The sequence below is a fragment of the Globicephala melas genome, chromosome 18, assembly GCF_963455315.2.
Source record: "Globicephala melas chromosome 18, mGloMel1.2, whole genome shotgun sequence".
Taxonomy (NCBI): domain Eukaryota; kingdom Metazoa; phylum Chordata; class Mammalia; order Artiodactyla; family Delphinidae; genus Globicephala; species Globicephala melas.
In genome coordinates this window covers 76,778,137-76,804,761 of record NC_083331.1, presented here as the reverse complement: position 1 = coordinate 76,804,761, position 26,625 = coordinate 76,778,137, and the positions used below count along the sequence as shown (strand labels likewise).

The following is a 26,625-nucleotide window of genomic DNA, read 5'->3' as shown; positions in this document are numbered from 1 at the left end:
CAGGGGTGCGGGGGGCAAAGCAGAGAGATTCCCACCCAGGGGATCGGTGCCGACCAGCACTCACCAGGCCGAGAGGCTTGTCTGCTCACCTGCGGGGGCGGGCGGGACTGGGAGCTGAGGCTTGGGCTTCGGTTGGAGCGCAGGGAGAGGACCGGGGTTGGCGGCGTGAACACAACCTGCAGGGGGTTAGTGCGCCACAGCTGGCCGGGAGGGAGTCCAGGGAGAAGTCTGGACCTGCTGAAGAGACAAGAGATCATTGTTTTGGGGTGCGCGAGGAGAGGGGATTCAGAGCGCCGCCTAAATGAGCTCCAGAGATGGGCGCGAGCCGCGGCTAACAGCGCGGACCCCAGAGACGGGCATGAGACGCTAAGGCTGCTGCTGCCGCCACCAGGAAGCCTGTGTGCGAGCACAGGTCACTATCCACCACCCCCTTCCGGGGAGCCTGTGCGGCCCGCCACTGCCAGGGTCCCGGGATGCAGGGTCACCTCCCCCGGGAGAACGCACGGCGCGCCTCAGGCTGCTGCTACGTCACGCCGGCGCAACGTCACGCCGGCCTCTGACGCCGCAGGCCCGCCCCACACTCCGTGCCCCTCCCTCCCCGAAGCAGCGGCTCCTTTAACCCCGTCCTGTCTGACCCTCCTGCGACCTACACGCAGAGGCAGGGCCAAATCCAAAGCTGAGCCCCGGGAGCTGTGCGAACAAAGAAGAGAAAGGGAAATCTCTCCCAGCAGCCTCAGGAGCAGCGAATTAAAGCTCCACAATCAACTTGATGTACCTGCATCTGGGGAATACATGAATAGACAACCAATCATCCCAAATTGAGGAGGTGGACTTTGGGAGCAAAGACATATTTTTTTTCCCCTTTTTCTGAGTGTGTATGTGTATGCTTCTGTGTGTGATTTTGTCTACATAGCTTTCCTTTTACCATTTGTCCTAGTGTTCTGTCTTTTTTCTTTTTTTAGTATAGTTTTTAGTGCTTGTTATCATTGGTGGATTTGTTTTGTGGTTTGGTTGCTCTCTTTTTTATTTTTAATATGTTTTTTATTTTTAATATTTTTAAATAATTGTTTATTTTAATAACTATTTTATTTTATTTTATCGCTTTCTTTCTTTCTCTTCCTTCCTTCCTTCCCTCCCTTCCTTCCTCCCTTCCTCCCTCCCTCCCTCCTGCTCGCTCTCTCTCTCTCTCTCTGTCTCTCTCTCTTTCTTTCTTTCTTTCTTTTTCTTTCTCCCTTTTATTCTGAGCCATGTGGATAACAGGCTCTTGGTGCTCCGGCCAGGCATCAGGGCTGTGCCTCTGAGGTGGGAGAGCCAAGTTCAGGACATTGGTCCACCAGAGACCTCCCAGCTCCACGTAATATCAAACGGCGAAAATCTCACAGAGATCTCCGTCTCAATGCCAAGACCCAGCTCCACTCAACGACCAGCAAGCTACAGTGCTGGACACCCCATGCCAAACAACTAGCAAGACAGGAACACAACCCCACCCATTAGCAGAGAGGCTGCCTAAAATCATAATAAGTCCACAGACACCCCAAAACACACCACCAGACGTGGACCTGCCCACCAGAAAGACAAGATCCAGCCTCATCCACCAGAACACAGGCACTAGTCCCCTCTACCAGGAAGCCTACACAACCCACTGAACCAACCTTAGGGACAGACACCCAAAACAACGGGAACTACGAACCTGCAGCCTGCAAAAAGGAGACCCCAAACACAGTAAGATAAGCAAAATGAGAAGACAGAAAAACACACGGCAGATGAAGGAGCAAGATAAAAACCCACCAGACCGAACAAATGAATAGGAAATAGGCAGTCTACCTGAAAAAGAATTCAGAATAATGATAGTAAAGATGATCCAAAATCTTGGAAATAGAATGGAGAAAATACAAGAAAAATTTAAAAAGGACCTAGAAGAACTAAAAAGCAAACAAATAATAATGAACAACACAATAAATGAAATTAAAAATTCTCTAGAAGGGATCAATAGCAAAATAACTGAGGCAGAAGAACAGATAAGTGACCTGGAAGATAAAATAGTGGAAATAACAACTGCAGAGCAGAGTAAAGAAAAAAGAATGAAAAGAATTGAGGACAGTCTCAGAGACCTCTGGGACAACATTAAACGCACCAACATTTGAATTATAAGGGTCCCTGAGAAAAAAGAGAAAAAGAAAGGGACTGAGAAAATATTTGAAGAGATTATAGTTGAAAACTTCCCTAATATGGGAAAGGAAATAGTTAATCAAGTCCAGGAAGTGCATAGAGTCCCATACAAGATAAATCCAAGGAGAAGCACACCAAGACACTATCAAAAATTAAATACAAAGAAAAAATATTAAAAGCAGCAAGGGAAAAACAACAAATAACATACAAGGGAATCCCTATAAGGTTAACAGCTGATCTTTCAGCAGAAACTCTGCAAGCCAGAAGGGAGTGGCAGGACATATTTAAAGTGGTGAAAGGGAAGAACCTACAACCAAGATTACCCTACACAGCAAGGATCTCATTCACATTCAACGGAGAAATTAAAACCTTTACAGACAAGCAAAAGCTAAGAGAATTCAGCACAACCAAACCAGCTTTATAACAAATGCTAAAGAAACTTCTCTAAGCAGGAAACACAAAAAAAGGAAAAGACCTACAATAACAAACCCAAAACAATTAAGAAAATGGGAATAGGAACATACATATTGATAATTACCTTAAATGTAAATATATTAAAAGCTCCAAACAAAAGACATAGACTGGCTGAATGGATACAAAAACAAGACCCATATATATGCTGTCTACAAGAGACCCACTTCAGATCTAGGGACACATACAGACTGAAAGTGAGGGGATGGAAAAAGATACTCCATGCAAATGGAAATCAAAAGAAAGCTGGAGTAGCAATTCTCATATCAGACAAAATAGACTTTAAAACAAAGACTATTACAAGAGACAAAGGACACTACATAATTATCAATCCAAGAAGAAGATATAACAATTGTAAATATTTATGCACCCAACATAGGAGCACCTCAATACATAAGGCAAATACTAACAACCATAAATAGGGAAATTGACAGTAACACATTCATAGTAGGGGACTTTAACATCCCACTTTCACCAAAGGACAGATCATCCAAAATGAAAATAAATAAGGAAACAAAAGCTTTAAATGACACATTAAACAAAATGGACTTAATTGATATTGATAGGACATTCTATCCAAAAACAACAGAATACACTTTCTTCTCAAGCGCTCATGGAACATTCTCCAGGATAGATCATATCTTGGGTCACAAATCAAGCCTTGGTAAATTTAAGAAAATTGAAATCGTATCAAGTATTTTTTCTGACCACAACGCTATGAGACTAGATATCAATTACAGGAAAAAATCTGTAAAAAGTACAAACACATGGAGGCTAAACAATACACTACTTAATAACCAAGAGATCACTGAATAAATCAGAGAGAAAATCAAAAAATACCTAGAAACAGATGACAATGAAAACATGATGACCCAAAACCTATGGGATGCAGCAAAAGAAGTTCTAAGAGGGAAATTTATAGCAATACAATCCTATCTTAAGAAACAAGAAGCATCTCAAATAAACAACCTAAGCTTACACCTAAAACAATTAGAGAAAGAAGAACAAAAAACCCCCAAAAGTTAGCAGAAGGAAAGAAATCATAAAGATCAGATCAGAAATAAATGAAAAAGAAATGAAGGAAACTGTAGCAAAGATCATTAAAACTAAAAGCTGGTTCTTTGAGAAGATAAACAAAGTTGATTAACTATTAGCCAGACTCATCAAGAAAAAAATGGAGAAGACTCAAATCATAGAATTAGAAATGAAAACGGAGAAGTTAACAAGTGACACTGCAGAAAAACAAAGGATCATGAGAGATTACTACAAGCAACTCTATGCCAATAAAATGGACAACCTGGAAGAAATGGACAAATTCTTAGAAATGCACAACATTCCAAGACTGAACCAGGAAGAAATAGAAAACATGAACAGACCAATCACAAGCACTGAAATTGAAACTGTGATTAAAAATCTTCCAACAAACAAAAGCCCAGGACCAGATGGCTTCACAGGCAAATTCTATCAAACATTTAGAGAAGAGTTAACACCTATTCTTCTCAAACTCTTCCAAAATATAGCAGAAGGAGGAACACTCCCAAACTCATTCTACAAGGCCACCATCACCCTGATACCAAAACCAGACAAAGATGTCACAAAGAAAGAAAACTATAGACCAATATCACTGATGAACATAGATGCAAAAATCTTCAACAAAATACTAGCAAACAGAATCCAACAGCACATTAAAAGGATCATACACCATGATCAAGTGGGGTTTATCCCAGGAAAGCAAGGATTCTTCAATATACGCAAATCAATCAATGTGATAAACCATATTAACAAATTGAAGGAGAAAAACCATATGATCATCTCAATAGATGCAGAGAAAGCTTCTGACAAAATTCAACACCCATTTATGATAAAAAAAAAACCTTCCAGAAAGTAGGCATAGAGGGAACTTACCTCAACATAATAAAGGCCATATATGACAAACCCACAGCCAACATCATCCTCAATGGTGAAAAACTGAAACCATTTCCACTAAGATCAGGAACAAGACAAGGTTGCCCACTATCACCACTGTTATTCAACATAGTTTCAGAAGATTTAGCCACAGCAATCAGATAAGAAAAAGAAATAAAAGGGGGCTTCCCTGGTGGCGCAGTGGTTGAGAGTCCGCCTGCTGAAGCAGGGGACATGGGTTCGTGCCCCGGTCCGGGAGGATCCACATGCCGCGGAGCAGCTGGGCCCGTGAGCCACGGTTGCTGAACCTGTGCGTCCGGAGCCTGTGCTCCGCAACGGGAGAGGCCACAACAGTGAGAGGCCCGCGTACCGCAAAAAAAAAAAAAAAAAAAAGAGTGAGATGAAAGTAGCAACACATAAAAATAACCTATCAGGACTGCTTTCTGCTTGTCTCACATTACACAAAAGAGAATTGGTTTTTCTAATTTTGTATTACATGTATAGATGCATTCTAAAAGTGGGACTTTGTGAGTGAGCCCATAGTTTTGTTGTTGATAACATACATTATACTCTGTGTACATGTAGAAGGTAGAGGTAGGGAATCTAATCACAGGAAAAAATGTACAAATATTTTAGGTAAATTTTATTTGTATCCACTGTGAGTCTAAAAACTCCTTGACTTTGCATCCCCAGAACTTACCATGCTTGAAAAGTTGTTTTCAAATTAAGTTGTAAATAAATTTTAAGTGAATAAAAAATAAAATGGGCAAAGGATCTGAATAGACTTTTCTCCAAGGGAAATATACTAATGGCCAACAGGTATGTGAAAAGGTGCTTTTTTTTTTTTTTTTTTTTTTGGCTAATCATCAGGGAAATGCAATTCAAAACTTTAATAAGACACCACCTCACATTGTTAAGATGAGTATTTTTGTTAGTATTTTTTTTAAGTGTTGGCAAGGTTGTGGAGAAATTGGAACCCTTGTACTCTGTTGGTGGGAATGTAAAATGGTGCAGCCACTATGGAAAACAGTGTAGGGATTCCTCAGAAACTTAAAAATAGAGCTACAGTACGATCCAGCAATCTCACTTCTGGGTATATATTCAAAAAAATTGAAATGAGTATCTCGAAGAGCTGTCTGCATTCCAATGTGCATTGCAGCACTATTTACAAGAGCCAAGGTATGGAGACAACCAAGTGTCCATTGACAAGTGAATGGAAAAAGAAAATCTGGCATATATATGCAATGGAATATTATTCAGCCTTGCAAAAGAAGGAACTCCTACCATTGGCAGAAATGTGGACGGACCTGGAGGATGTTATGCTGAGTGAGATAAACCCGCCACCAGATAAGAGCCGCATGTTCCTCTGCTGAGATGCACCTGAAATAGACACAGACAACAGAACAGCGGTTATGGGGGAGGGGGCGGGCCGCCATGGGTGTAAAGTTACAGTTACACCAGATGAGTAGTTCCAGAGATCTGTTGTACAGTTTGTGCCGAAAGGTAACAAGAAGGTATTGTGGGGCTTCCCTGGTGGCTCAGTGGTTAAGAATCCACCTGCCAATGCAGGGGACACGGGTTTGAGCCCTGGTCCGAGAAGATCCCTCGTGCCACGGAGCAACTAAGCCCATGTGCCACAACTACTGAGCCCACGTGCCACAACTACTGAAGCCCACATGCCTAGAGCCCATGCTCTGCAACAAGAGAAGACACCACAATGAGAAGCCCGCGCACCGCAACAAGGAGTAGCCCCCGCTCACCGCAACTAGAGAAAGCCCACGTGCAGCAACGAAGACTCAACGCAGCCAAAAATAAATAAATAAATTTATTAAAACAATAATAAAATAAAATAAAATTCAGCACTTCCGTCTTAAAAAAAAAAAGGTATCGTGCACTTAAAAATCTGCGAGGAGGGTAGCTCCCCTGTTAAATGTCATCACCACAAAAGACACAAAACTGAAACACGGAAACTTTCCAAGGCGATGGATGTGTTCATTTCCTTGGCCGTGGTGATGGTGACAGGAGTCTATACATATGTCCAAGCTCACCAAATTATATACATTAATATGTCCAGTTTTTTATATACCAATTATACCTCAATAAATCTGGTCAAAATAAAGTTAATTTTTAGCCATTATTTAAAAATGAGAGTAACGATAGTTTGTCTTTTCTTTGGCAATATTTGTATACTCAGTTTTATTGCTTTGTTGCTTTGATTGACATGTCTGAAGCGATATTACATGAATGGGCATTTCTAAATGGTTTCTGCCTTTAACACCTTCAGTATTTCCTCATTTAAGGTGGTGTTTGTTGTTGGTTTCTGGAAGACACTTTTTGTTACAGTCTTGAAATTCTATTCTATTTCTATTTACACCAAGCTTGTGATTAGGAAATCTGATGTCCTCAGCTGCGTTTTGGTCGTGCAGTGATAAAATCCCCTGAGTTCTCTTCTCTGGAACGTGGGATGTGATAAGCCGTGTTGACAGACCTCTCAGGGGGGAAGCAGTCCCCACGCTCTGGAATAAACCCCTCTTGACCGCAGTCTGAGTTCTTAACGTGTCACTGCTGGGTTCAGTCTGCTCATGACTTACTTGGGGTGTTTGCTTGTCATGAGGAAGGAACGTCTCTACTGTGTATGGGGGGATCTTTATTAAGTGGTTTGGGAAGCTTTTACGAAGTGACTGGTACTCGAGTCTTCTCTGTCCTAGGACAGTCTGTGTAAACAGGGGTTACATGTTCCCTGTACCTCTGGTAAAATCACTTGAAAAATCGTCTGACTTGGGCAGCTTTTCACCTTCTTTTGGTGGTGAGTCTTTGCTATGCTTTTCGCGGGATTATGTGGTTATCAGGCTATCCACCTGGGCTCACTCCCACTCCGCGGGTGAATTTTTCCACAGAGTCATTAATTTCATCCATATTTTCAAATGTATTGACAAAAAAATTGTACAGGTAGCTTTTACAGTTCTTTTCGTCTCTTGCATCTCTCGCCGTTGCATCCCTGTTCTGACTCCTAAATTCGATTGTGTATATTCCCTCTCAGTTTTCCTAAAAGTCAGGCTTGCCAGGAACTTGTCTTTCCCAAATATATATTTTTTTAAATAACCGGCTTTTGGTATTTTTTATTAGTCCAGGGTTTTTTTGGTACTCTATTAATTTAGTCACTCTCAATTTTATCCTTCTTATTCTCTTTTATTCATTCTTTTTCTGGTTTCTAATAGTGAATGCTTAACTTGTTCATTTCAAACGTTTCCTGCTCAACAATAAAAGTAATTATGGGTAAAGCTACAAAATTTCTTCTAATTATGACTTTAGGTTCATCTTAAAGGTTTTAAGATGAAATATACTCCCTTTACAGATTTCTACATAACTAGTCACTTAGAAGTTATTTGCCTTTTGATCTGGGAATCATTTCCTAAAGTGTTTTTCAAATTTCCAAGTGGATAAATAGTTTGGCCTCTTATTATTCATTTCCAGATTAGTGTGGTCTGTAAGAACTCTACTTTTCACAATTTATGAAAAACTCCTTTGATATCAAAGAAATTGGGAAATTTCTATTTTCACAAGAGAATATCTCACACACATACACACACATGTGCGCTCACACAGACCCTGGCTCGTTGATTCTTCTTTGAATCCTGAATGTCTGTTTATTTCCTTCTCGACTGGTCAGGTTCTGAGAGAGGGGTAACAGCTTCCCCCTGCGATTGGGATTTTACAGATTCTCCCTGGATTTGTGGGGCTTTTGCCTGATGTGTCTGGCTTGGTGCACTGACTGTTTCCTTTCTTAAGTGGACCATTCTTTTTAACTTCGCAACATACCCCTTAGCCCAGCGGATGGGTGGATGCAGCATCCGTCCAGCCCCCCCGGCCCCGCTCCCCTCCGTGGAAGTGACCCACCATGGACGGCCTCCAGGCTCTGCGCCCGGCCTGGGTGGGCCTCGGGGGGTGGCGGCCCCGCCTTGATCCCGCAGCCCCTGCCTGTGGGTCTGCCTCGGGTTGCCCCCTCTCGGTGACCCCTCCCACTGACTCTGTCCCCCTGGGCCCCATAACCCGCCCTCTCCCACCTTTTCAAAACTTGGAGAAAGCACAGTCCTGTGGTCGGCAGCCACCGAGAGTCCCCCGTGGTGCCCAAGACACTGTCCCACCTTGGTGCACAGTCCTGTCCCTAAGCCCTCCTCCAGCGATCCACACCCGAGGCTGCCATCGTGCGTGTCCTGTCACCTTAACAGGACCTTGAATTCCACTTGGCCTCTCCTCTTTGTTTAGTGTTTGCCTGTTCCTTTCTTTCTTGACTACTCTTTTGACTGTCTCATAAAAATAATATAGTTCAGGTTCATTTTGTTTTCTTTTTAATCTAATCTGAGTGACGGGGAGGATGCACAGGGGGCTCCTGGGGACATGTTCTACATCTATACCAGGATGATGGCTTCACAGGCGAGTCCCCTGGCTGCTGTTCTCAAGCCATACAACGGTGGTCTGCGCCTTTCACACGTGCTGCAATTCGATGAAAATGTGAAAACAGAACCAAGGTGGTGCAGTTCTTGTGCGATGTTGACGGATCCCCAGACAGAGCAGCAAAAAGTGCCGTCCTCCTCAGGGTCCCAGTAGGTCCCGTTGTTGCCTCAGCGCGAGCTCAGGAAGCTGCTCACAGAAGGAATATTCTTTCCTCAGTAAAGTCACAAGCAGCATCTGAGAAATGTTTGACTTAGTCACAGGTCAAGGAGCGAGCAGGACCTTACACTCGGCTGGAGTGAAGACTGGAGCGGAGCCGGGGGACCCAGGACCGGGCGCAGCCTCTACCTGCCCCATCTGGGAGGCTGGGCAGAGCAGAGTGCCCAGGTGCACCCAGGGAGCCTCTTCCGACCATCAGAGTCTGTCCAGCGGAAGCCTGGAGGCTCCAGGAAGCGGCCCAAGGCAGGGAGGGTCCGGAGAAGGGGCAGTGCCTCTGTGGAAGTGTCCTGAAAGCGGGATGGACTTGCTGGCCTCAGAGACTCATAACAGGGGCCCCTGCGGGCATGAGCATGAATCCAAGGGCAGAAGGGCGGCCAGGGGTAGAGGGAGCATCCCTGGTCCCATCTGGAGGGGCATCACCCGCCCAGCATGGAGGAGAAATCTTCTTTCTTCTTAAGTAGCTGGGCAACAGCCAACTTCACCACCCCTGGCCTGTAAGCCCCCTCCCCTTCTCTAGATGGAAAAGTGGGGCGCCCACGCCACCGTGTGCCAGGGGCCCCTCCACAGGCTCTCAGTGCTGGTGGGGCTGCTCGACGGAGGCAGTGGCCAGCATCGCCGTCCCTACGAGCTGCCTGCCCCTCTGCACGCCGGCGGAGAAGCTAAGAGGAGGGGTAACAAGTCAGGCAGCACCTTCCCTGGACACTTTACCCTGCGTCTGCGAACACTGCTTAGGATTCTGAATTCTGGTTACCAGCCCAAACCCCTTCCTGAGCTTCAGCTCCAAATATTCATCAGCCTTCTAGAAGGTTCTCAAACCCAGTCATCCTCCTGTCCCCTGTCCTGGCAATGGGGACCCCACGGACCAGCTCCTGAAGCTGGAGGATGTGCGTGCCCTTGACCCCCTCCCTCAAGCCACTCACCATGTCACAGCGATGATAATCCTGCATGATTCCGGAACCCCCCTCCCCTCCATCCCACGAGGCCGCCTTCGTTCAGGCTTCTATGGCCTTTTCTCGGACTGCGTCTCTCTTTCACCTGAACCGTCGACCTAACTTCCACACCACTGAGAGTTCTAACATCCAAGTCCAGCTGTGATAGTGGTGGATTCGGGCCTTTTAGTGAAGAGCTGAGTGCAGATGCCCTTCCTGTGAAACTGAGGGCTATGTCACCTGACTCATCTCCCAGGCAGTGGTGGGGAGGGGGCATGAGAAGGCGGGAGCTCAGAGCCACCTGGACAGGGTGGTCTGGAGCGTCAGAGGGAGAGCGGAAGGGCTACGGCACAGGCTCTGGGGACCCACACAGCCGGGGCTCGCGCCTCAATCTTCCCAGCTGTGAAATGGAGGAATCAGTATCTGCTTCACGGATTGGTGTAGAATTAAATTAGTTAATGCTTGGAACATCCTTAAAAGGTGCTTGGCTCCTGGAAAGCACCATGTGAGCATTAGTTATTACTGCCTGTTTCCTGGGGCCAACAGAACCAAATACCACAAACCTGGAGGCTTAGAAAACAGAAAGATCGTCTCCCATTTCTGGAGGCCGGAAGTCTGAAACAAAGATGCCAGAGGGCTGGTACTCCGTGCAGACTGTGAGGGAAGGGTCTGTTCCAGGCCCCTCTCCTCGGCTCAGAAATCTCTGTCTCATCTTCACATGCTGTTCTCCCTGGGCGTGTGTACCTGTCTCTGGGCCCAAATTTCCCCTTTTTATAGGAACACAGAAATATGGGACCATGGCCCACCCTAATGATCTCATCCTAACTGGGTCATCTTCAAAGACTCTATTTCCAAATAAGGTCACATGCACAAGTAGCAGGGGTTAGGGCTGCAGCCTCTTTCAGGGGGAACACAACTGAACCCATAACACAGCCGTGTGGAAATATCTAATTGAACACTGCTATATGTAAAAGAGATAACTAGTAAGGACCTCCCTGTAGAGCACGGGGAACTCTACTCAGTACCCTGTAATGATCTATATGGGAAGAGAATCTAAAAAAAGAGTGGATGCATGTATATGTGTAACAGATTCACTTTGCTGTACACCTGAAACTAACACAGCATTGTAAATCAACTCCACTCCAATAAAATAGAAAAATACATATCTAGTTGATGGTGAGTAAATGGGCGTTTCAGCCTGAGACTCAAGAAGACCTAAGAAGGTATATGGATTGAGACGTGGTCAGATTCTAGGTGACAATGGGAATGGGTGAGTTCACCTAGCGAGGCTAGGAAAGGAAGGAGAATGTAAAGGAGGCCAGAGGAAGAGGCGCCTGGGCAGAAGGCGCTAAGACTGGGCAGGCACGTCGGAGGAGCACCATGCGCTGGCTGTGGACACGGGGAGTGAGCTTTCAGGAGGCAAGGCGCGCCCGGCGGGGCCCAGAGCTGCCGAAAGGTCCAGGAGGGCCAGACGGGAGGAGTGTCCCATCAAACCAGGGGGCAGAGGGGCCATGCGCGTGCAAGGCTGCGTTTGTGGAAGGAAGGGACCAAAGTCAGGCAGCGCGGTTGCAGAGCACGTGGAGGGGAGGGCAGCTGTCACTCACACTAACTCCCCAGGGACGTGGGGGACCTCAGACAGAAAGGGCCACGTAGTGCGAGTGCAGACGGGCAGGGGGCCGGGAGGAGTTGGCCTTCAGGACTTGAGGGCTTGGCCGGCTTCTACCTGGGGGGAACCAGGCGGTAGGGAGGGGGGACTCCAAGCCACAGGAGACAGACTGGACAGCTGATGGATCCAGGTCTTGTAAATTAGGAAAACGCAACCTAAGTCCAATAATCACCGTGTTTTAATGAGGGACCCAATGCCCTGATGTAAATAAACAGAGCTAAGGGACTTCCCTGGCAGTCCAGTGGTTAAGAAGCCGCGTTCCAATGCAGGGGCACGGGTTTGATCCCTGGTCCGGGAACTACGATCCCACACACCGCATGGCCATAAAGAAAAAGGAAAAGAAGGGCTTCCCTGGTGGCGCAGTGGTTGAGAGTCTGCCTGCCGATGCAGGGGACACAGGTTCGTGCCCCGGTCCGGGAAGATCCCACGTGCCGCGGAGCGGCTGGGCCCGTGAGCCATGGACGCTGAGCCTGCGCGTCCGGAGCCTGTGCTCCGCAACGGGAGAGGCCACAGCAGTGAGAGGCCTGCGTACCGCAAAAACAAAAACAAAAGAAAAAGAAATAGAGCCAAGAGAGATTTGGGACCAGGCAGTTATGGAGAGGCCGTGAGAAAGAAGCCCTCAAATTCCTGCACCTCAGACAGCAGCCCATCCATTACCGTTTACATTTGAGACACTTAGACCTTTGGTCACAGTCAATCCAATTCAGGTCACGAGTTTACAAAATCTGTGTGCTGAGGCTGTCCGTGTCGCCGTCCCTCGGGAGAGTCCCAGATGTGATGTGAGGAGGAGGTCAGGTCACCAGCCCCTCCCCGTTCCCCTGCTGTGAGCATCTGGGCCAGGACCAGGACCCTCCGAGCGAATGCTGTTGTGTGGACTCGGTTTCCTCCAGTCGGGCCTGCTGGCTGCTCCGGCCCGGAGTCCTGGCCCCTGTGCTGGTCTGAGTTTCTGCCCTCGACGCCCGCCCTCCCCTCCGGCCCCAGATGCCCCTGGGTTGGGGGACAGAGGGACGCACCGCAGCCCGTTGCCCTGGGTCTTCCTCCCGGGACGACGCCCACGGCTCTGGTTCGGCTGTCCTCAGGCCAGGCTGTTGGGGGCCCCAGGAGGAAGGACGGCTTCTCCCCAGGAGGCCCAGGAGGCGGGGACGTGAGGACTTGCGGATGTGCGGGGCCGGGGGAGCGGGGCCTGGGTGCCCTTTTCCGGCACGTGGGTGTGCAGCGGGGTGCCGGGCGGAAGGGCGGCCACCCCCCACCACAAGTTCTGGTGGGTTACACCGTTCCAGCGACGCTAGCCTCCGTCCCCACTAGTCATAATCAGCCTGTCGCAGGTGGTGGTCCTAACCTAGTCTCAGGATTTGGGGGTCATCCCCCTTTAAGTGGATTAACCAATAAACACCACATTGTGGAATTCACCACCAACAAATCAAACCCCCAGACCGAACATGCAAATCAACGGTTGGTCATGACCATGAGGGCTTCGGAGGATCTGCCCTGGTGCCCTGCCTCCCTCTCCAACTCCTGGTAACAAGTCTCTGTGTGTGTATAAATCCTGCTGGTTCTGCTTCCCAGAGAACCCTGATTTGTACAGTTCAGACTCCTGGGCACCATCCTGGCCTCAGCCTGGGACTGGACGGGGCCTTGAATAAACCATTCAGGCTGTTCTGAGGCTTCTCCTCTCAGAACAGCGCAGAATGTATGGTAGCGTGATAATTACTCATCACATTTCTAAAAGCATTGTCAGAAACCCGAGCTGCTCGTAAAGAAACCCTGGAAGCTGGTGGAAGTTCAAATGAAAAGCTCCTAGGGAGGTCTGGAAGTGACAAAGAGGCCTGTGGCCTGGGCGCCTCGGGCCGCCCCAGATGTGTGAACTGGGGCCAGGCACCTGCTGCAGGGTCTGGCCCCGAGCCACGCACGGCCCGACTACCCAGTGGGTGTGTGAGTGACCCACACGGTTGTGTTGAGGATGTGGATATATTTAACAGAGAACGGAGACGGCCAGGACGGAGGGCTGCACAAAGCCAGGCTTCCTTCTGCTCTCAGCCCCCACGGGTGCGGGCTGGCAGGGCGAAGGGCGCACAGAGTCCCCTAACCTCCAGCAGCTCACCCTGCTTCTGGGACACACGAGTAAACAGGGAATTATGATTCTGTGCCACGAGGGGGGAGTACAGGGTCCACGGGGGATGAGCGCTCCCAGGACGGGTGGTGGGGTTGTCAGGGGAGATTGTCCAGAGGAGGGGGATCACGCCCAGGGAACCTGGGCAGGACACACTGGCTGGACTCTGAACCTCCTTGTTTCTGCTCCCTTTGCTGGCCGGCCCATCTTCCGAATAAGACCGTACTCCTTCAGCTGCTTTCTTGTGTTAAACAAAAAGCAAACAGCCCAAGGTTCCAGAATATTCCCCACCAATGATGCTACTGCATTAATATCAGAGTCAATTCATTGGGGGTTTGATGTTTAGTTTTTCAAATTATAATAAATGATCATCCATTATGAAAATAACCCTTGATATCTAATAGTGGGAGCTGACGATGTTTAAACGACCTGATTTCTTGCACAAGGCACGTTTCTTTAGCGTCAGACAAGCCTCAGTCACTGTATCCATTCGTGTACTGGGGTTGTCAGAACTGGAGGCAAGCTCAGGCCCCCGGAGGCAAGACGAGGCAGCAATGACGTTTCGTACAGGGCTGGCTGGTGACACAAACGCTGGGGCGCACCGGAGCCTCGGGAAGCCCCTGCAACCAGACGCTGCTGAGAACACAGCGCTCAGGGCTCAGTCTCCGCCTCTCTCCCCATTTGCTGGATTCTCCATCTCTCCCCAAACTGGCTTTCGCTGGTCTCTGATTTACACGAACCGGTTCAACCATATGCAGAGACCAACTGGCAGAAGGGGAAGCCCTGTTCCAGTCCCCAGCAGGGTCCACCCGTGCCGTCCCCTGCGGGTGGGAAGTGGCTAGAACATTCAGTAGCGGGAACTCTGAGCCAGAAAGCGCTCCCACGGGTCTGCACACCTCACACTTCAGAGAAACCAGAGCAGGTCCCTGGGATGTGGAGGCCCTTTGCACGCCTGTGTTCCCAGTCCAGTATGTATTTATCTCTGAATTGAACAATCTCTTGGAGACAATAATTCCTTATTTCCGAGGATTTCCCTAGGGAAAGTGGCAGGAAGTGGCCATCTGCTGCAGAGAGGCAGCCCCCAAAGCCCTTGATCCGCAAAGGTCATTTACAGCGCCATACTCAGGCGACACATCACCTCCCCATCGTAACCCCACGGGGCAGCAGGCGGAGAGGCAGGCCCGTCCACCCATACCCAGAATATGGGCTCCTAACCCAACAAGGACATTTTTGAAAAACAAAATCTTAAGCATTTTTTTATCATTTATGTCTGGAACGCTATTTTCAAGGGTTATGACAGGAGCAAACCTACATAAAGCTATACTGGGCATTAGAGTCCAGTCGGGATGATACTGTTTAAATCACAGTGATTTAAACCTGAAGAAGAAAAATGGAAAGCCATAGAGCCAAACATAAATATATTGTGTTTGAAGTCTTGTTAAATAGGGCACAAGTAAACACAACAAATTTACTAGTAAATTTACAAATGCTTCACGTACCATTAAAAGCCAACCTGGGAATTGTATTTCAGGAAATACCAATAAATAAAAAGCAAGCCACAACGTGAAACAAATTAGAATAAATGTATATAAAATTCCTATCGACAGAGCAAATGTACTACTAAAAATTGGTACAAAATATAAGGCAGACTAAAAAAAAACTTAAATGATTCTTTTAAAAGGTAGCCATAGTACATGTTTAAAAAATACTCTAATAAAAGTGAATACACAGTATATAACAAAATAATACATTTGAAATAGTTACACTGTCCAGTGTCCAGGAAAAGCAAAATTTCACCAAAAATATTTAATACCTGGTGAGCAGTAGGAAAAAAATAAATTCTGCTTGAGAATAGCTTAACTCTAGTAGCAATGCCACCATTGCTTTGGAGTTGTGTACCCAGGTGGTTTTTACTTCAATGTTACAGGAAAATCCCAGATTCTGCATCAAATTAGCTGTGTGGCTTGTGGGAAAAAGATAACCCTGGGACGGGAAACTCTGGTTGCCTTTGCTTTGATGGTTGGCAATGTCCACCTCCACCAGCAGGGGGCAGCAGCACCCTCTATATCACCTTCCTGGCCACCTGGTGATGTCCACTGAACTCCCATCCCAAAGAAGGCAAGGGGAGTTCAGGGTGCATCTTTGATAACACACATGGTACTTAAAACACAACACCAAACCTCAATCTGGACGTGATAATTCGGGGGAGTCGCTGATAACTCATGTCAGAGTCAAAACAGAACCACAGCCGATTCCCAGTTATGGGAGGGAGGAAAGGGTTTCCATTTGTTCACCTGCTGTGAACCAGGCGACTAGGCGGATGGATCACGCCCCATAGGAACTGACCCTAGTGCTAATGCCGGTGGACTGTACCAGCCCATCCACGGTCTACACGGTACATCCCATCATTCTATGGCCAATTAAGAGGGAAAAAAGTGTTCACAACTCAGTGAAAAAGCATGCTGTATCAACATTTAGAATTTTCATTTTGTACTTGTCAAAAGAGCTATTTTTGTCTTATTTAGACATGGGTTTTTATCAAATATCACTTCTTTGGATACCTAAGTAGGGAAATAAGGCAAAACCAAGTGGTTAAGATTCCTTTGCCATTTGTCAAGTTCAGAGTCTGTCTTCCAAACCGCATCCCACCCCGGGGTGCACACATCAGGCTCCTCAGGACACTTCCACAAGGGCAGCAATGCAGGGAAGCAGCGTCTATGGAATGAAGGGCATTCCAGCCCTGCCTCTGCAGTGTTTCTGCCTGCAAGGTCCTACGCAGGAGAGGACACGGCAAGACGTCTGCTTGGCCCAGGGCGACTAGACAGAGCGTCCTGCGTCCAGAGAAGAGAAAAAAGTGGGCACTGGGGGTTGATAATATGTGGTCTGCAGCATATATAAATATTCTGTATATATAGATAAGTGTTATATTTATATATGTTCTGTATACGTATACATGTATTCAATAGGTATTTTGTATATAATAGACTGTATGTAAAAAGATGATAAAATGGCATATTAAAATGGTAGCAGTGCTTATCTCTAGTGCTGAGATTTGCTTTAGTGATTTTCTTTGTTTTTGTTTTACTGGGTTTTCCAGTTTTCTACATGGAACTAGAATACTGTTTTTGAGGGGAAATGTTTAGAAAATAACAATAAAAAAGTAAAAACAGACTTGTAGATTCAATAGAATTTCACTTAAATCACAACGAGCTTTATCTCTTATGGAACTTGAAAAGCTGATTCTCAAATTTATATGGAAAAATGAAGGACCCAGTGTAGCTGAGACTGTGTGGAAGAAAAGCAAGGTTGGGGCAGGTACCCTCCCAGGAGGAGGTCAACTCAGGGAGCTGAGTGGCTAGTACAGCGTGGGGTGGGCAAGAGGACACACAGAGACAGCAGGACAGCAAAGGGAGCCAAGAACCAAGCCCCTTCATACCTGAGACAGAGTTGTGTTGGCGCAGGTGTGCCCTATTTGATAATAGTAAGTACCATTTAATGAGTAGAACCCTGGCAATACATTAAACACAGAGGAAAATGATGTCATATCCCTATTTCACACCATATTAAAAAATCAATTCCACGTGGATTAAAGACTGAAATACGAAAAAGAACTGTAAAACTTTTACAAGATAATAAAAAGACTCTACAACCATGGGGTGCATTTGCATCTGAAGACACACACAATCATGAACAAAACTGATAAGCTGAACTATGTTAAAATTAAAAACTTCTACTCATCAAAAGCTACCATCAAGATGAGTAAGCGCTAGACATCTGCTCTACAAAATGATGCCCATAGTTGCCAATACTGTATTGTACACTTCAAATTTGTTAAGAGGGTAGTTCTTACCACCATAAAAAAAAAAATTTTGTTTGAACCAAAAAAAAAGATAAAAAGACAAGCCCGGATTAGGAAAAGATGCTGGCAACACATGTACCTCACAAACAGTTACTATTCAGAATATGCAGAGAATTCACACACACAGACAAGAAAAGCACAAATAACCTCATAGAAAAATATTCAGAAAACACTATCGGACAGTGTGCAGAGAAGGAATCACAAATGGCCCATAAACGTACGTGGAGGTCTCCACCTCACTAGCAATGGAGAGAATTTAAAACCAGCTGAGCTACCACTTCACCATCAGAAGGCAGGCAACACCAGCCGCTGGTGGGAGGGAAGGGCTGGGCATCGATCCATCAGGAGTAAACGGATAAGTAAGCTGTGGTGCGTCACATAAAAAAATACTATGCAGTTGTCGTAAAGAATGAGACAAAGCTGTGCAAATTTAACATGATGTGTCCTGAGCAAGAGGCATCGTGGGAGAATACATAACGTGCAGTTTCATTTGTACAGGGGTCCAAAACGACAAAACCAAACGCTGTGTGTCTACGGTGATACATACGTAGCTGGTGAACCTCTAAGGAAAAGTCATGGAGATCACCCTGCCTGGAGGACAAGCACACAAACGTGTGGAAGCTCGCAGGAGTCAGCTGGACGCATCCTGCCCTGCGGGAGAGTCACAGGCCAGCAGTCAGGGGCCGCCCTGGGGGCACCACAACGTGCGAAGTGCGCGGTGGTACCTCCCTGCCAGGCCAGTGGGGGCCCCGTTCTTATAGCTGGACCACAACCACTACCGCTGTCCACCGCCCAGCCCCGCCCGGCTCCGTCCAATGCTCCAGGCAGCCCGCGGATTGTGCCTGGTCTCCACGCATAGACTTGCCTTTAAGGAGCTGCCGTAGACTGAATATGTGTCCCCTCAAATGCATATGTTGAAACCTAATCCCCAATGCGATGGTGTCAGGACGTGGGCCCTTGGGAGGTGATGAGGTCATGAGGGTGGAGCCCCCATGAATGGGACTTGTGCCCTTTTAAAAGAGACCCCAGACAGTCCCTCCCCTCTTCTGCCATGTGAGGTCACAGCCAGAGACAGCCGTCTATGGACCGGGAAGCCGGCCTTCACCAGACATGGAATCGGCCGGCACCTCGTCTTGGACTTCTAGCCTCCAGAACTGCGAGGAACAGACTCCTGTTGTCAAAAGCCACCCCGTCTGGCATGGAGACAGGAGGGAACATAGGATCCGCAAACACTTGCATTTTGCCCACTGGATTTAGTTTTGCTGTAGACTAATACCGTGACCTCAGCTTTGGCGGAGCTCATTTGACATCAGTTCCTTGTCTCCTGTAATAACTACTGATGTTCTGAGCCTACGACACTGGGGAGACCCTGAAACGTGGAGGTCCCATCAGAGCAAGGTCACACACAACACAGGCATGTCCCAGGGGACAGCAGCCTGCCCTCCACCTTTCCAACGGGTCCTTGTTCCCAGTGTGCCGCCGGGATGAAGCTGCAGAGGGATTAGGTAAATCGGTGAAGGTCGTTCGGGAGCCAGGCTGATGTAAAGGCCACCTCGAGAGAACGGGAGCTTGGTGGGCCCTGCTATCTGTATGTCTGCTGTCTGTATGCCCAAGCTTTGTCGCTTGGGGAGTGAGAATGCCACGCATCTTTGGTGTAGCTTGCCTATGGAAATGCTCCAGTGCAGATGGGCTTCCTTGTTTTTGTTTCATTCCCTCCCCTGCCTTGAGAACCTCAAGTGCAGCTTAGATGGATGGAAGGACGTCGCTTTCCCGAAGGATCTGTGACCGGTTGTTTCTGGAATGCTATTGTGTCATTTCCTAGAGCAACACCGTTCCTTAAGTAAATCAAAACGGATAGATTTGCACCCTTGTGGCCACAGGAAAAGGACCTGGGATGCTCAGAAATGAAGCTCTTCCCTCTCTTTTTAACAAGGGCACAGAAGGGCCCCAAAGCAATACGTTCACTAGTCCTTCTGTCTTTTGCGATGTTTTTGAAAAGGTCACTTATCTGTAAGGCACCCTGAAGACTTCCCAACAGGAATCGATGGAAAGTCCCATGCAGGAGGTGGGCTATTGAGCAGCACTGTAAAAACACGTCTGCTTGTGAAAGAATCACGTTGTTACTACACAAAGGACCCAGCAGCACTACAGGAGCAACTCGAGGGGCATGAAAGAAGAAGGATCAGGGTGGTAGGAGGTTTGAGGCTGGGAAAGGAGACAGAAACTGCAGGCAGAGGCCAGCATGGTCAGGCCCCGCAAAGCCGTGCCCAGCCTCCCGACCACAGAATCAGAGAAGCGTGAGTGTGCTGTTTCAGCCGCGGACACGGCGACGGGGGCCCGTATCCCAGTCTCTGATCAGCCGGCTGTGTGACCTTGGGCACATCACTCAATGTCTCTGAGCCTGTTTCCTCACCTGCCAGCCAGTTGATCCCTAAGGCGACCCGATGGACGCCAGGACCCCGAGGTGAGGACCCCATGGACGCAGAGCCAGCCAGCCAGCCCAGGGCTTCCCAACAGCCCACGGGAGCAGGGACCTGCACGGCCTCCCCCTGGAGCCGCGTCCCAGGGCCGATGCTGCACCGCACTGGGTTCCCGGCTGCACGGGGAAGCCCTTCCACCCAGGCCTCAACCTCGCCTCCTGGCCCGATGCTCGCTCTAAACCTGGTGTCTTACTCTCTGTCCCATCCCATCAGCTAATGCAGGGTAAGCTGTGGGGTAGTTAGTAAACATGGTCGAAAGGAAAAATGAGAAGTTTTCCATTGTTTTACTCTTTTATTTTTGTGACATTCTTTGCATATGTAGTAAGAGCACTGATATCACCTCTGTTCCTCAGGCTCGTGTTTCTTTTATTCAGAGACAAGCTCTGTTACTGGTTTTTTGACATCTCAAGTATTACGTACTGCATCATCTGCGTAAAAGTATATTCAACTCCATACCCAATATACACGAGTGCAACCTATTTTACACAAACGAGAGCATAGGAATCAAACTTCCTCATGGTACTTTTGTTTCGTTACTTTATATATTGGAAGTGGTTTCATTTCAGTACATATAGAGCATCCTCATTCTATGAAATGGTTTTATATATTCTATTGTTCGGTTGCAGCAACGTTTCTTGAAGCAGTCCACTGAGAGGTGTTAGATTATTGCCGTCATTTTTGCTTGTATAAACAACACTGTGCTCCCTGCGCTTGGGCAGGGGGAGCCCGGGTTCCCTCCAAGCCATTGCTCAGCCATCCCTCTGGCCACGGTCATCGCCGAAGGGCCATTGCTGGGTCATATGACCTGCCACAACTCTGCAACATCGGAAAAGGGCAGAACAGGATTTGGTTTGATTACCCCCAGTTCCCCACTGGGACTAAAAGTCAGGAGTTTTCATCCCAGCCCTGCAGGTGACGTCTGTTCACCCAGGACCCTTCGCTGCCTCTCCGGGGGTCACGCTGCATGAGGAAGCACACCCTTCTCTCTCCTGGCTGTTTTCTCAGGCTCACCTTGTGTGTGAGTGTGACCAGGGCAAGATAGCGCCGTCCATGCGCGGGTCCTGCCTGCAGATCCCATCAGCTCAGCGTCCCCCCGAGGGCCAGGCAGTCTGGGCTGTAAACCACCAGTGAAAACTTGCAGGGATCATAGCAAGACCCGGGACAAAAGAGAAGCAAGGACTCTGATGCCGCTTGAAGCAAAAGCTCACCTCCCTCCTCCATTTCTTTCCCTGGAAAGACCTTGAAAAACCAATACAGATTCGTAACCATGCTTTTTGGTGACCTCCAGGTGGAAAATCAGGTTCCCTATCTGGGCTTTATTTTTAGGACACATTTTCTTTTGTTTCTCTGTCCAAGCAATCCCAACCCACCAGGCACCACTGCTTTCAAGTGTTCACTTGGAAAACTCCTGCAGTTTGCACAGTATCGTGTAACAGTTCCGTGGAAAGAGCATCATGGCTTCTGCCTAAAAGTAACGTTTAAGAGGGAAAACTCAAGCTCTTGGCTTGTCATTGGCGTGAATGTCTCTGGTCATGGTCTAATGCAGACCAAACTGGAAATCCCCGAAGTTAATAATTCCACTTGGTCACTCTCAAATGCTTGACTTAATGAGGTCTTTTAGTGGTGAAACTGACAATGAAGGTGCTAGCTTCTCACACACCCTGACCACAGTAGCTTCCTCTTTGCCCCAGAAGATGCTTCAGTAACAGGGGAGGACAGGACAACGGGGGTCGGCCCTGGCAATCAAGGTGGCAGTGTGGGCACTTGCGGGTGCTTGCGTGTGCAGTTGAAAGCTTTGTCCGTCTGTGAGCGGCCTGTCTCTCCACGCCGCGGGCCCGCAGCCGGTCGGCCCAAAGGCCGTCCTGCCTGTGCCCTGGGGCCCGGTTCCACGCCAGGTCTCGGTGCAGCCCCAGCTCAGCACCACTCAGGGCAGCCTTCAGGCGTCCTCTGGAGCCACGCCCACCCTGCCTCTCTAGGTGGAGCCAGGCTTACCTGTAAAAGTGCATGGGCAGGTGTGTCTGTGCACCTGCGGGGAGATGTGTGTTAGAATCTCAAAGTAGGCCACAGTCCTTGCGATGCTCAGAATAGCAGCCATGCATTTACTTATTTTTGTTTGTTTTGAACAAGAACAACTGCAGAAAGAAAGACATTCTCGATGATGAAAACACTTCTTCTGTTTAAATGAGGGATACGTTACAGGAGGCAAACTGAACTCCTCGTGTAGCAGAAAAAGGAAGGAAGGGAGCGGACGGGGCACGAGTGGTCCGCGTGCTTTAGGCACAGGCTCTGCCTCGTTTGGTTTCCTGGACGACCAAGTGAGGCTGCGATTCTACTCAATTTTACAAAGAAACCGAGGCCCAGAGAGGTTTAGGAACTTGCCCCAAAGGGGGAAGACCAGCATTAGAACCAGAGGCGTCTGATTACAAAACATCCCGAGACACCATGATGGCTTTTTAAAAGTGTTTTGCATGTGGACGAAGAGGTAATGAACAAATACTTCCAAAAAACAAATTCTCCAAGGAGAATGTGGAAGAGGAAATATACACAGAGCTTTCCACCCACTTCCCCAGCAGTTTGGGCCCCGGCATCCCTTCCCTGGGAAGTCCTGGTACCTGACCATGAACCACGGGACAAGGATGGGCACCCCTCCATGGCTGTCCAGCTCTGCACCTCAATGTGGTGCTACATTCTGCGTCCAGATAACGACAAACACGTCGTAAAACCAAAGTTGGGCAGCCATAAGACACTTCTTACTGTGTGGGACCCCCTGCACTTTACAGAACCTTCACCATTCCTGGCCCTTGCCCACTAAATATCAGTAATCACTGCGACAACCAAAAACGTCCCCACAGATCCCCTCGGAGGCAGAACCTCCCCTGGTAAGAACCACTGAACGAAGCGTTTAGTAACAGACAGAAAGATACAGTAGATTCAGAATGGATTTTGGGGCACACTTACAAGTTGTGTGACCCTAAGAAAGTCATTTAACTTCCCCTTCGGAGCCTCAGTCAATTCTCTGCAAAATGGGGACTCAGAATCACCTCTTTCCGCCCCCCCCCCAACTTCATTGGTGTAAACGCCGGCGCTCTCATGCTCCTGGAGTGGCCACGGCGCCCCACGAGGCTGGTCCTCGCTCAGTCCCCAGCGCGCTGCCCGCTCCCACCTGCACACAAGGAAAAGTGGGGTAAATAATACCTGTCTAAAGCGTTCTTGTGATAATGTGATGAGCCAGCGTGTGTGCAGGGGCTCCCCAAATGAAAGCGGAAGTTAAGCATAATAGTGTCGTCGCACATGGGCACCGAACGACCTCATACACAGATTAGCACAGTGCTGATTCTCTCGGGGCACAGGCAGACAGTTAATTTCACCACTGTCCTTGGTGAATATTTACACGTCCTGATATTCAGATCCCCGGTTCCACATCTATTGGACACAGCACACAGGGCATCAACAAAGGTGCCCGTGAGGATGAGAGATGATTTCACGGTTTCAGCCTCCACACTGAGGGGAAGCCCATTTTAGAAACTCCGTGGCGCCTGTGGACAGACTCACGCCGAGTCAGAGCGCGGGGGGGAAGACACACGAGGCTGGTTCTCAGTTCTGGCAAATCCCTTCCTGACTTTAAACCACACGTTTACTTCCTACATTCTCTCAGCCTCCCATTTCCTGAACTAAAACCTGGGGACAACTATCACTTCACAAAGAAGACTCACCTCTTCTTGTTGTGAGAATTGAATGAAGTAACACATATAAAACATTTGCTCTGAGGTTCAAGCCATCCTGGATTCAGAGCTGTGGTCTAAAAATACTTTTGATCTCACATCCCCAAAAGTGAAAACAGCTAAGCAAACTCTCCTTACATAATTATGTATTTTTAAACCATATATAAGCATGGCCGTGCTAACATATTACCTATATTTTAAAACCTACACAACAATAAACATGCTTAAAGGCTGAGTTAAAGATTAAACGAATAATGCTCTAAAATAATTGTGGGTTATTTTATTGATTTATGGTACGGCAAACCTTTTTATCCTCCCTAAAATAATACATTGGGCTTCCCTGGTGGCACAGTGGTTGAGAGTCTGCCTGCCGATGCAGGGGACACGGGTTCGTGCCCCGGTCCGGGAAGATCCCACATGCCGCGGAGCGGCTGGGCCCGTGAGCCATGGCCGCTGAGCCTGCGTGTCCGGAGCCTGTGCTCCGCAGTGGGAGAGGCCACAACGGTGAGAGATCTGCGTATCGCAAAAAAAAAAAAAAAGCCGGAAAGACGGTGGAAGAGTAAAACGCGGAGATAACCTTCCTCCCCACAGATACACCAGAAATACATCTACACGTGGAACAACTCCTACTGAACACCTACTGAAGGCTGGCAGAAGACCGCAGACCTCCCAAAAGGCAAGAAACCCCCCCACGTACCTGGGTAGGGCAAAAGAAAAAATAAACAGAGACAAAAGGATAGGGACGGTACCTACACCAGTGGGAGGGAGCTGTGAAGGAGGAGAGGTTTCCACACACTAGGAGCCCCTTCGCGGGCGGAGACTGCGGGTGGCGGAGGGGGGGAGAAGCTTCGAAGCCGCGGAGGAGAGCACAGCAATGGGTGCAGAGGGCAAAGCGGAGAGAGTCCCGCACAGAGGATCGGTGCCGACAAGCCCGAGAGGCTTGTCTGCTCGCCCGCCGGGGCGGGCGGGGCTGGGAGCTGAGGCTCGGGCTTCGGTCGGAGCGCAGGAAGCGGACTGGGGTAGGCGGCGTGAACACAGCCTGCAGGGGGTTAGTGCGCCACGGCTAGCCGGGAGGGAGTCCGGGGAAAAGTCTGGAGCTGCCGAAGAGGCAAGAGACTTTTTCTTACCTCTTTGTTTCCTGGTGCGCGAGGAGAGGGGATTGAGAGCGCTGCTTAAAGGAGCTCCAGAGACGGGCGCGAGCCGCGGCTTAAAGCGCGGACCCCAGAGACGGGCATGAGACGCTAAGGCTGCTGCTGCCGCCACAAGGAAGCCTGTGTGCGAGCACAGGTCACTATCCACCACCCCCTTCCGGGGAGCCTGTGCGGCCCCCCACTGCCAGGGTCCCGGGATGCAGGGTCACCTCCCCCGGGAGAACGCACGGCACGCCTCAGGCTGGCGCGACGTCACGGCGGCGCGACGTCACGGCGGCGCGACGTCACGGCGGCGCGACGTCACGGCGGCGCGACGTCACGGCGGCCTCTGCCCCGCCCTCCATGCCCCTCCCTCCCCGCGGCCTGAGAGAGCCAGAGCCCCCGAGTCAGCGGCTCCTTTAACCCCGTCCTGTCTAAGCAAAGAACAGACGCCCTCCAGCGACCTACACGCAGAGGCAGGGCCAAATCCAAAGCTGAGCCCCGGGAGCTGTGAGAACAAAGAAGAGAAAGGGAAATCCCTCCCAGCAGCCTCAGAAGCAGCGGATTAAAGCTCCACAATCAACTTGATGTACCCTGCATCTGTGAAATACCTGAATAGAAAACGAATCATCCCAAATTGAGGAGGTGGACTTTGGGAGCAAAGATATATATATTTTTTCCCTTTTTCTGAGTGTGTATGTGTATGCTTCTGTGTGTGATTTTGTCTACATAGCTTTCCTTTTACCATTTGTCCTAGTGTTCTGTCTGTCTGTTTTCTTTTTTTAGTATAGTTTTTAGTGCTTGTTATCATTGGTGGATTTGTTTTGTGGTTTGGTTGCTCTCTTCTTTCTTTTTTTTATTTTTAATATTTTAAAATAATTGTTTATTTTAATAACTATTTTATTTTATCGCTTTCTTTCTTTCTCTTCCTTCCTTCCTTCCTTTCCTCCCTTCCTTCCTCCCTTTCCTCCCTTCCTTCCTCCCTTCCTCCCTCCCTCCCTCCCTCCTGCTCTGTCTCTCTCTCTCTCTCTCTCTCTCTCTGTGTCTCTCTCTCTGTCTCTGTCTCTTTCTTTCTTTCTTTTCTTTCTCCCTTTTATTCTGAGCCATGTGGATAACAGGCTCTTGGTGCTCCGGCCAGGCATCAGGGCTGTGCCTCTGAGGTGGGAGAGCCAAGTTCAGGACATTGGTCCACCAGAGACCTCCCAGCTCCACGTAATATCAAACGGCGAAAATCTCACAGAGATCTCCGTCTCAATGCCAAGACCCAGCTCCACTCAACGACCAGCAAGCTACAGTGCTGGACACCCCATGCCAAACAACTAGCTAGACAGGAACACAACCCCACCCATTAGCAGAGAGGCTGCCTAAAATCATAATAAGTCCACAGACACCCCAAAACACACCACCAGACGTGGACCTGCCCACCAGAAAGACAAGATCCAGCCTCATCCACCAGAACACAGGCACTAGTCCCCTCTACCAGGAAGCCTACACAACCCACTGAACCAACCTT

At 48.5% G+C, this 26,625-nt stretch overlaps 1 long non-coding RNA gene across 1 annotated transcript; it reads right to left on the bottom strand.

Annotated features, from left to right (window-relative positions):
* Positions 1–176: 176 nt before the first annotated feature.
* LOC132593824 (uncharacterized) lies at positions 177–25,205 on the bottom strand. Its single transcript, XR_009559735.1, has 3 exons — positions 25,110–25,205; positions 5,853–5,925; positions 177–234 (listed from the first exon to the last, which is right to left on the bottom strand). It is a non-coding gene; the product is annotated as an uncharacterized lncRNA (long non-coding RNA).
* Between the last annotated feature and the right edge of the window lie 1,420 nt (positions 25,206–26,625).